We start from the raw sequence: 12,637 nt of genomic DNA, 5'->3' as shown, positions 1-12,637 counted from the left end.
TATTTATAATATTTTGAATATTTTGAGGGGATTATACTTATTTATTTATTTATGTCGGTGGGTGGATCAAGGTAATTCTGGGAAAAGAAAGATCCCATATTCCAAAGCGGAGAAACTCTTTTTCTTCATTCATTGGGTTGGAAATTGACATGGAATTTTGTCATTTCCAAAATTCCAATAAACCTTTTTTTTCCCTCTCCATACCAAATTTTTAACAATAAAATAATTATGTCTAAACAAAGTCTTAAAATTCAATCTTTCATGTCTGATTTCATAATTATTTTATTTTTTAAATTTATGTTTCTTTCTACCTCATTTATTTGTTATAATTTTCATCTATTTCGATGAAACATTTGAATTGTTTTGTCAAATTATAATCAAAATAATAATTTTTAATTTTTTTAATTTTCAAAATTCACTATAATTTTTTAAAGAGTAATTCCAATGAGTAATACTTTTAAAACTAATAATTGAATGTAAAATAATATTTTTAGACAATTACAAATATAATAATATCTGTTTTTGAAGGTATATCACTAGTAGACTTTAAAAATTAAATCTAAATTTTACTATATTTGTAATTCTTTTTTGTATTGTATTTTATTTATTAATACTTTGAACTTGACGACTATATTTATAACGGTATGTTTTTTAAAACACCAAGTAGAAAATGAATAACAAAACATATAAACAATTTAATAGTTATTATATGGGATTTTGAATTACAACTTGAAATTTTAGCTTTTTAACGTACTAAAGTTATTATATTATTATTTTATATTATATATATTTTGGCACATATACATGTGATTTGACATATAAAATATATATTCTTTAAAAAAAAAAGGAAAATATATCTATTATTTCAACAAAATTCTACCCACTTACTCATAAAATTGATTATTTTTCGAACGATAATTTTGTTTTTTGTTTTTGTTTGTGAAAATTAAATCTATATCATCCATATTACTTATAATAATTTATATCTTTCTTAAATAAAATGGTTAAATTCTTAGCTAAATTCCAAAAACAAAAATATCTTTTGAAAACTACTTTTTTTTAGTTTTCAAAATTTGTTTTGGTTTATTTAAACTATTGGTAAAAAGTAGATAACAAAGAAATAAATTTGGAGGTGAAAATAGTGTCCATAGGCTTAATTTTCAATAACAAAAATAAAAAATAAATGGTTACCAAATGGGTCTTAGTTTTTAGTTTCCGAAAATTAAACATATAAACATCTATTCTACTTCTAAATTTCTTATTTTATCATACGAGAAAATTTCTAACACTTCGATATTATGAGAAATTTTCTTCTTGTTCACACTATAAACTAGTTTTCATAAATATTTGTGGAGTCCATAATAATGTTGGTGGGTTTTACCCCATTTTTAAAAGCTCTTTGATGTGATATACAATAAGTAAAGTTGTCATAGTACAAGAAATTTTTCCACGATAGTACGGAAGAAATTCCATACTCCTTTCATTCGAAGTAGCATTTAAGAATTACGTGAGGTGCATGAAATAATGAATAAAAATGAACAAATCATTTAGCAACATGTTGAATAATGAATGAAAGGAGTAGATATAACCGTAATACTAAAATTATTTCCATTTTTTACCATTTTTGTCCCATAAACTAAGTCAAGTTTTGAAAACTAAAAAACAACAGTTTTTAAAATTCGCTTTTGCTTTTGGAATCTGATTAAGAGCTCAACTCTTTTACTAAAGAAAAATGTAAACCATTATGAAAAATCAAAAGAAAATAAGCTTAATTTTGAAAAACTAAGAATAAAAAACAGAATGATAACCAAATGGACCAAGAATGAAATGAAAATTAGATTCAAAACCTTGGAACAAAAATATATAGGTAAAATTACCTTTTTAGTCCTCAAGTTATGAATAATGTGTGTTTGGTCCTAGAGTTTTAAAATGTACTTTTTAGTCCTCAGGTTTATAAGAATAGACCCATTTGGTCACCAAATTTTCAGGATATATTTTTTAGTCTTTGAATTTTCAAAACTAGGTTTAAAAAGTCTCTCAAACAACTTTAATACTATTATTTTGAATAACTATATTACATTTTAAATTAGAAGAATAAACTGCCATTGTATCTCATGTCTTTGGATCGATATGGCAACCCTAGAGGGGTGAATAAGGCTTAATTAAACTTTTTTTCTAAATTAACCCAATTAAACTAATTAATACAAAAATTCAATTTATGCAATAAAAAAATGTGATAATTTAAATCTATCAAATTTTAGCAAATAAATAAGAACAAACTAAAACATACAATAAATTGCTTAAATTAATTGCAAAAATAAAAAGGAAAGAGTTAGAGAAGAAGACACCGTAATTTTTATAGTGGTTCGGTCAAACTCGACCTACTCCATTCCTTAAGCACCTCTTGGGAATTTGAATAAAATCTTTCCGACTCTTTTCACGGATTAGAGCTCAACCGTTATACCACTGCTTCTTTTATTGGTTCAAGAGCAAACCCGATCCTTTCCACAGTTTAGGATCAAACCGTTACAAATGTTGGAATTTTTGAAGAACACAATACAACTCTCACTAGAGTGGATTTACAAGTTTAAGCACTCAACAAGTTTATCCTCACAATACAATAACACTCTCTCAAGAATAAGATGAAAAGAAAAATTGGGAACTTAGAGAGAGCAACAATGGAACTTTTCAGTTTTGGAGGATTATGAAATGTAAAATTTGTTGGTTTAAATATTGGAGAGGAAGATGGTTTATATAGAGATAGAAAATTTTTTAGAAACCACAATTAATTTGGACCATTGGATTTTGGAAAAGAAAAATCAATGGTGGAGATTTTAAACTAAACTAGTCGTTAGATACAAACAAAATATAATATTAAATTCCTCTAATTTTGAAATTCATTTTCTTTTTAAAATTAATCCAAATAATAATAAAAAAAACGTGTCATGTTTCAAAAACTAGCCGTTAGACATAAACATAAAATAATATTAAATTCTTTTTTTTTTTTTAATTCATTTTCTTTTTAAATTCATTCTTTTTAAAGTCAATCCAAAAATAAAAAGCATACCATGTGTAAAAGACAAGCCGTTAAATATAAACATAAAATAATATTATATTTATTTTCCTTTAATTTTTTTTTAATTTCAATATTTTTTTTAATTTTAAATCAATCCAAAAACCAAAAGTTCATCATATGTTAATCTCTATCCCCCATTCAACCAATATGCTGTCACATGCCTACATGCAAATGGTCTGATTATGTCACGTCATTCACCACGGTATTTTCTAATTTGTTTCGGTCATATCGTCTTCGTTTTAACTCCCATTTGAGTGATTCAAGAGGTGTTAGAATCGTTGTTCCAAGCTCTATGTTATGGACATATTAAAATATTAAGATTTTCAGTAATTAAAAATTGAGTTTGTTATCATCAAAACATTGATTGATTAATTAATTAAAATTAATTAATTTGAGATTAAGGATCAAAAAGCCAACAATGTCATCATAGGATGTGATAGCGGATCATCTTTGATGGCAGTTTTGAACCACCATCAACATTTCCGCCATCGTATATATACGATGGCGGTTGTTTAGGATGACGATTGTGAACTGTCATCTTATCATAGATATTTTATGGCGTTTTTGTATGATGGTAGTTAAAAACTGACATCATACCCATGCCATCGTACATAATATGATAACAGTTAGCTATGATGTCAGTTTGTAATCGACATAATATGGGTCATGGATGACAATTGGGAACTAACATTGATTCTAATCAAAGTTGTTTTGTTTAGATGGCATTTAATAGTTGTTATTGTTGTATAACACGATATCAGTTTTAACACTGACATTATATCTTATATAACCTGTAACAAATTATTAGCAAAATATGGAACTCAAATCCTACATAATATGATTTTTACAATAATAATAGTTCTTAACTCCTGTTTCCATTAATTCCCCCACACAAATGTTCAGCAAAACAGAGACCAACCTCTAGAACACAATAATCTGTCATTTTATTTCAGTATTGATTAATACACAATTAAGTTTCAATACAATGCTCTCAAGCTATACAATATGTTTCAAATCTAGCTAAGTTACAAAAAATAGCTTGGCAACCAAACAAAACTACACAATGTATTTCAAACCTACACAAAATTACCTAAGATTTAACAACATTTGGTAGTTGACCCTTTGGTGGATAAGCTTGTGGCCCCTTTACTTTCGATGCTGCATCTTGTAAGAATAAACAATGTGCATGCAGAAACAATTTGGATCTTAAGCACTATAAGTTTTATTAATTTTAAAGAAAAAACATGCATGCAAATAACCTTGAAATTAGGGTTTGAGGTACAACCTTTGTGAAGGAAATCTTACACAAGGATTTCCATGAGCAGCAGAAGGGATCGTTCCAAATTTCATTTGAATTGAATACAAACAATTACAATCTAAAAATAAAAACTAACAGGTCATGCATAAACAGAAATTACAGCATGCTATACGATGATACAAGGGATAGAGGATGCATACTTTTTAAGAACCATTCTTCAAGAATCCCTCCATCAATCTACAATGTGTCCAACACAGCCCTCGAACGCAATGAACAGAACAAAGAATGAACGTACACAACCTCCACGAAATAAATCAAGTCCCACTCAATTCACGAACTGAGTAAAGACATCACCACAATGGTTACCTTAGTATTCTCGATGTGAGAATCCAGGAGTTGTGGGCTCTGTATAATCTTGGCACTGGAGGACTACGATCAAGTAGACGATCGAGCAAGTGGGAGATAAGAAGTTGGTCTATCGTATGGAAGAAGTGCTCGATCGTTTAGTAAATGGCAGTCTATCGCATAGACTAAGTCACTTGATCGTGTAGCAACGATTAGCGAAATGACTATCGTATAGTCAAAGGTAAGCGATCACTTAGCTGATCGTGTAGTCTCTCAATGCTATCGCTTAGTGAAACTCTTTCACTTGATAGCTTGTCTCTGTGAGAACTTTCCGAATAAAGCAACTTCTAAATTTAGGAAAGCAATTTTTCTTTTATCTCACGGTTACTAAAACTTTCAATAACCTCCCACTCAATCGATTAGTAGAGAAAAAGAAATTAATTATCATACAAGAAAATGTCTAACACTTCGATCATATGAGAAATTTTCTTCTTGTTCACACCATAAACTAGTTTTTATAAATATTTGTGGAGTTCATAATAATGTTGGTGGGTCCTACCCCATTTTTAAAAGCTCTTTGATGTGATACACAATAAGTAAAGTTGTCGTAGTACAGGAAATTTTTCCACGATAGTACGGAAGCTTACTCCTTTCATTCATTGTTTTCCACAAAAGTAGCATTTAAGAATTACATGAGGTGCATGAAATAATGAACAAATCATTTTGCAACATGTTAAATAATGAATGAAAGGAGTAGATATAACCGTAATACTAGAATTATTTCCACTTTTTACCATTTTTTTCCATAAACTAAGCTAAGTTTTGAAAACTAAAAAACAATAGTTTTTAAAACTCGCTTTTGTTTTTGAAATCTGATTAATAGCTCCTTTTACTAAAAAAAAAAATAAACCATTATGAAAAATTAGAAGGAAATAAGCTTAATTTTAAAAAGCTAAAAATAAAAAACAGAATGATAACCAAATGGACCAAGAATTAAATGAAAATTAGATTCAAAACCTTGGAACAAAAAAATATAGGGAAAATTACCTTTTTAATCCTCAAATTTTGAAGAATATGTGTGTTTGGTTAGAGATGTCCATAGGGTGGGGCGGGGACAGCCTGCAAATTTTCCCGGGTTCCCCGCGAGGAAAAATTTTCCGCATTTATTTTTCTCTAACATTTTTTTTTAATTTCAATTAAATATATATATTTTTACAATTCTTTAAACATTTTCAATGAAATTTTCATTTAAATGAAATATTATCAAATTTACTAATCAAAACAATAATACACATGCAATTTAAAGAATATAATTAAAATGCTAAATTCTCATAATTTGTAAAAACTAAAATTCAACAATTAGATGATCCTATTTTAAATATTATAACATCTAAAGAATTAAAGTAATAAAAATCTTGAACTTACATAATTAAAACATCCATAATTATCTTAATAAAGTCTGCAATATTAATATGAATATATATTAAAAATTTATAATTTATATACAAAGTCGGGCGGGGCGAGGAAACAAAGTGGGTCGGGGCCGAGGCCGGGGACGAAAAATATATTCCCAGCCCCGAATTGTAAATGGGGAAAAAAAATCCTCATTCCCTCCCTCATTCCCTATGTATTTGGAGATTCCCTGCCCTGTTCGGGGCGGGTCCCTGCGGAATCCCGACCCCGCAGATTGTTTGGACATCTCTATGTTTGGTCCCAGAGTTTTAATGTGTACCTTTTTAGTTCTCAAATTTATAAGAATAGATCCATTTGGTCCCCAAGTTTTTAAAATATATTTTTTAGTCTTTGAATCTTCAAAACTAGGTTTAAAAAGTCTCTCAAATAACTTTATACTATTATTTTGAATAACTATATTACATTTTATATTAGAAGAATAATTTTTAAAAATTACATCCTCTCTAAAACTATTTTTTTCTAATTTTAAATTTCATATTGTTATTTTTAAAAAATCAAACAAAAAGTATTTGAAAAACCTTTTAAACCTATTTTTTTTTTTATAAATTTGGGGACTAAAAAGATACATTTTTAAAATTCAAAGACTAAAAGACTTATTTTTATAAGTTTGGAACTAAAAAGTTACATTTTTTAAACTCAATTACCAAATGCACATATTCTTCAAAATTTGGAGACTAAAAAGATAATTTTCCAAAAATATATAATTCCCAAGAATTGAATGCCTAAAATGTGGGGGAAAAAAAGGGGAAAAATTAAAAGGATATTGTACTTTTAGAAACTATTTAGGAAAATATTGTTGTTTTCAAACTATTTGTAAAAATATTGTTGTTTTAAATAAATCGAGGGTTGAAAATTCGACCTAGATAGGTCGAATTTTGAACCCTCGACCTTCTTTTTTTTTTACGAAAATATTGTTGTTTTCAAACGGATTCTGTTATCTCAGCAAGTATGACTAAATAACGAGCTAATGAATCTCCTTCTTTTTGCCACTAACGAGCTAATGAGCTAATCAAATTCGAGAGCGAGAATATGAGAGACAGCGAGAGCGTGAGCGAGAGCGAGAGCGAGATTTTGATAGAGAGCGAGAATACCGTACAAATTTTCCTTCTTTTTCCTTTTTAATTATTACACATTCCACCTTCTTCTTTCTAATCCTTTCTTTTTTTTTTTTTTAATTTTTCATTTTATAAAAAAAATTCTAAAAATATTTATTATTTTATTTAAACTCTAAAAAGAATAAATTAAAAATAATAATAACTCATAAAAATAAAAAAATGTAAATTAAATATCTCATTTATATAAAAATAAGTACAAAAATCAATGTGTCCCACAAGGCGGACGTCGTCAATTTCGAGCTGGTTGTCATCGTCGACTTTGAACTTGAGGTTGCTCGGGTTCTTCTTGATGTTGCTCTGATACCTCTGCAGGCGCTTCATAATATAAATATTCATTATGCTCTCTACGACCATGTCCATGCACGTATGAAGACGAAGGACCAGCCTCTGAGTCATAATGTCCTGAACCAAATATTGGCATCATCATCATCAGACTAACATAATCAGTTTGACTCTGCATCTGCGTCGTAGGGGGAAACTCTTCCACATTATGTGCAACCTCATCAAACTCATCCTCTTCTCGAACAGATCCTCTACGTCTAGGAGCTGGTGGAGGAACAATAGGTATATAGTACATATAATGAATTTCCTCCATATAGCTTTGGTTGTCACTACATATAGCAAGAACCTAGTTCGGATCATTCGCAACCTCACGGAGTCTACTGTTGTTCGATCTCTATGAATTATAAAACAATTAGACAATATTTAAAATAAATTTAAATTAAAAAAATTAGATAATATTCATTCATTTACCAGATGACCCACAGTTGCTCCCGGACAAGTGACGTAGCGCCTTGTGATATTATTATACCAATGAATATATTCTAGAGTGACATCTGTGTCAAACTGTTCAAGAGAAACCCCCACTGCAATAAAACCTTGCACGATAGTGCCATTGCACTACCAAATGTGCAACTTTTTCGAACTAATCTCCAGTCCTTAGGTCAATATCATGCAGTACAGGTTCAGTATTACAAGGCGATGGGATATCTTGCTGAAAACCGAATTGTCTCATCACCCTGTCAAGAAGATGCCACTCACCAATGTGAAAACATATGAGAGGACTCATCGTCCGCCATATATTTTGACCATTCGTACAAAAATTAGGCAAAGTATGCACAATAATTTTGTATGGCTCCCAAATAACCTGAAACACAAAATATTATATTAGAGAATATTAAAGACAAATACAATAAAAATGTGAATAAAATAATCAATTAGGTTTAGTGTAATGTACCTATTCAGGTTGAAACAGATCAAACATGTATCTATACTAGTTGACTACATGTGTGGCTGTCCTAGTCCAACTAACTGAGCGTCATTAACATGATGTAGTTGTGGAGCCATTGTTGGAAATCGCTCTCAAACCCATAGTTGCAAAAGTATGAGAGTCCTACCTATCTTTCGAACCTCAGGTCTTGTTGCTTTGCATAGTTGTCTATACAACCATGCAAAGCATGTTCCACCCCATGAATACCGCCCCGCATCATGGAGGTTAGCTAACAGTGGCAGGAACATCAAGTGAACAAAATGACTTGATTTATCTGAAAAAAGACTTCCATCCATCATTTGTAGTATATATGCTCGCGCATATCTTATGACGGTTTCTTCGTCTGCATCATTTGTGAGCTCATGAAATTGTGTTCCTAACCATATTAAACTTAACCTCGATCCTTTAATCTTGTCGACAGGTGGAGTCGCACCGAGGTACAGTTGACAAACTTCTAACCAGTCATCGTACATCACTCCGGTGACCAGCTCACCGTCAACAGGTAACCCCAACAACACTTCTATGTCTTGTAGAGTGATAGTGCACTCTTCAACAGACATAAGGAATGTATGCGTCTCGGGCCTCCATCTCTCGAGGCTGTGATAAGATGTCAGTCCAACTGAATAAATCTTAATCTGGCAACCCCTATTGAATATACACTAAATTGAATATACAATAAATTATAATTAAAAAATTGAATATACACTAAAATGAATATATAATAACAAAATTATTTATTTTTCAATCCCTAACTATCTGGAGCCCGTTTAGTAACGAAGGACACTTCCTTCGATTATGTCCTAACTGGTTACAAAATCCACATCGTTGTCGAATGGCTGGTTCTGTCCAATCCATCTCGTTGTGATAACGTGAACTTTTCAGTCTATTAGGTTTTCTCAACAATGATGGATCAGGATGTAAGATTGACATATTAGGGTGCGTGATCCAGTAATCTTCATGCGGTACAAGTTGAAATTGGGGAGAGTAACATTCAACATACGTTGACAATTTGTAGTAGTCCTCAATAAAATCTTCGTAGTTCATGTTAAAATGTGAGCAAACGACCATAAAATGCGAGCATGGGCCGAATGCTTGCCACTTGTTACATGAACAGTACCGCTCGAACCTATTTAGCCTTAATATTTGAACATTTCATCCTTTGGCATTGAGACTATGACGTCCGGTCTTCACATGAAACACACCTTCATACCGATCGTATGATTGTACTTCATGTTTACTAGATCGTGCAGCCCATTTATTTATTTTGTTGTGTGCATACCTGGATTTTTACTCCACTTAGTATTATAAAATTTTTTTGAAATAAATTATTAATAAAAAATATATATATATAAATAATATGACCGGGTGTATTTATCTTGATGCTCCAATGCATCCTTTATTTCTTTTCTTCTTTTCTCGAAATAGTTCACGCATTTGAAGAATGTTATCTGAGCAAGAGCAGTTATAGGCAACATTCGAGCTCCTTTGAGGACTCCATTTATGCACTCTGATAGATTTGTCATCATCCACCCATATCTGAATCCTCCATCATGTGCTTGAGTCCATTGCTCTAAACTAATATTGTCAAAAAAACTTAGATAGCTTCGATTTATTCCTTTGATATCTTCAATTTCTTTATTGAACTTTCGAATTTGAAACTGACACCCGACACGATAAACATAATTTTTCAATGAATTAAATTTATACTTTTATTGAAGTTGTTGGCGATATGTCGTAAGCAGAAACGATGGTGACATTTCGATCCCGTCCAACTATTAGTTTGGTTGTTCACTGCTGCAATTATACCAGCATGTCGATCTAAAATTAAACACACCTCTTCGTGTGTTACAATTTCTCTCAGGTGTTTCAGGAACCATCCCCATAAGTCTGCAGACTCTTATCAGCAATGGCAAATGCAAGTGGAAGTAGATGGCCGTTCGAGTCAACTGATGTAGCAATCAACAGTTTTCCTCTATATTTGCCGTACAAGTGTGTACCATCTATCTGAATGATCGACCGACATTTATTAAAAGCTTCCATACAAGGACCAAATGCCCAAAATACAGAAGTTAGGATAACATGGTCTTCAATAAGCGTTTCTTTAACTCTCCACTCTACTCGTGTTCTGGGATTGGTCTGCTTAACCATATATAACCACCTAGGCAACAATTTGTAAGACTCATCCCAATCACCGAACACTTTAGCCAACGTTTTTCTTTTTCCCTCCCATACCCTATGGTAAGGAACATGATATCCAAACTTTGATTTATTGTCGGACTGCAGTTGTGCCACACTGATAGATGGTTTTTCTCTTACGGCGTCACAGAACTCCAGTGCAATCATTGATGAATCCAATTGCACGTGACTTTGACTTAGTTCTGAATAAAAACATGTATGCTGCTCATCATAGTTAGTGATCTCGAACAAGCCATGCGATTTTTTCTTTATTGCACGAAGTCTCTACTTGCAACCTTCCTCCCACTTCTTACACCGAATTGTCCAAATCATCGGTGTAGTTTCAACAACCTCGTATGGTGTGTGACACTTTATAGAAAAAAATTTGACCACGTGTTGTAGCATTTCCTTGTCTTGACAAATCATTCCTTTATACAATTGCATATTGTCAACGTCCACAGGAGCTACAATTGGGTCATGTTCCCGAATGCTATCCAATACATTCATATCCAAATCATTGAATGTATCTGAAAGCATCTCATGTTCACGACCATCGAAATCCAACTTTTCAAATTCGTCATCTGTTTCTGTTCTGAAGTCTCTGTACAGGTTGTTAGCCGCCATATCTTCATTATCACATGGCGATGCAACTGACTCCGGATCAGGATCGATACATTGAGTTGGATCTTTAAACTGGTTAAATGATGTATCAGGATCCATCCCTATCATATTTACATTTACATACAAATGCACTACATTTGGCACTGGCATTGCCATTGAGAACATCAAGTTCATAGCTTGTGCATTCGAAATAGGGAATGACATATATCTTATTGATCCTGATGGTTCGAGATTGGGATGTCTATATATTATTTCTATCTGATTTGCTCCCATATCTACACTAAGTAACATCCCAATCATTTGAATGGATTGTTTAAATACAATTCCACGGTTCACATTTATGGTAAAACTCCCACTTGGTGGTTGGTCATACTCAACTCCATCAATACCATCAATCATATTACCATTTGTAAACAACAAAAATCCCAAGCATTTGCCTGCCATTTTCTAAAAAAAAAAAAAAAAGACAAACATCAATTTTTTGTATTATACTTTTTATAAGAAGTATATTAAAAAATATTAAATTTTTTAGTTTATAAACATAAACTTTTTAAGTTTTATGAACATCAACTTTTTAAACATAACAATAAATTAAACTTTTTATAACTATTTTTAAACATAGCAATAAATTAAACTTTTTATAACTATTTTAAAAATAACAACAAATTAAACTTTTCAAATTAAAATGAGGTAAACTTTTTAAAACTATTTTTTCAAATTTAATACAAAATAAAAAATTAAATTAAATTAAACTTTTTCAAACTATTTTAAACTATATTTTCAAAGTTTATACTAGAAAATATTAACTTGTCACAATAAACATAACAACAATAATTTTCATATGAATAAACTAAAATTTTCAAACTATATTAAACTTTTGAAACTACACTAAACTTGTTAACTATCACAATAATTTTGTATTAAACTATAAATATCAGCTTCTTAAACGTAACAATAAACTAAACATTTTAACACTATAAACATCAAAGTTAATACTAAAGAAATCAAATATCATATAAATAAACTAAAATTTTCAAACTATATTAAACTTTTGAAACTATACTAAACTTGTTAACTATCACTATAATTTTGTATTAAACTATAAATATCAACTTCTTAAACATAACAATAAACTAAACATTTTAACACTATAAACATCAAAGTTAATACTAAATAAATCAACTATCATAAGAATAAACTAAACTTTTCAAATATCATAAGTTTAATTCACAGATTCGACGGTAGTTCTCTTTTTTCCTTCAAAGTGACAACGTTCGCCCTTTTTCCTGTTATTTGTTATCTGA

At 30.6% G+C, this 12,637-nt stretch overlaps 1 pseudogene; it reads right to left on the bottom strand.

The window, feature by feature from the left end:
- Positions 1–10,537: 10,537 nt before the first annotated feature.
- On the bottom strand, positions 10,538–11,633 carry LOC150035239 (uncharacterized; annotated as a pseudogene).
- Positions 11,634–12,637: the final 1,004 nt, after the last annotated feature.

Source organism: Benincasa hispida, chromosome 7 (assembly GCF_027475165.1).
Source record: "Benincasa hispida cultivar pf3 chromosome 7, pf3_genome.v1.1, whole genome shotgun sequence".
Lineage (NCBI taxonomy): Eukaryota > Viridiplantae > Streptophyta > Magnoliopsida > Cucurbitales > Cucurbitaceae > Benincasa > Benincasa hispida.
This window is presented reverse-complemented; position numbering and strand designations above follow the sequence as displayed.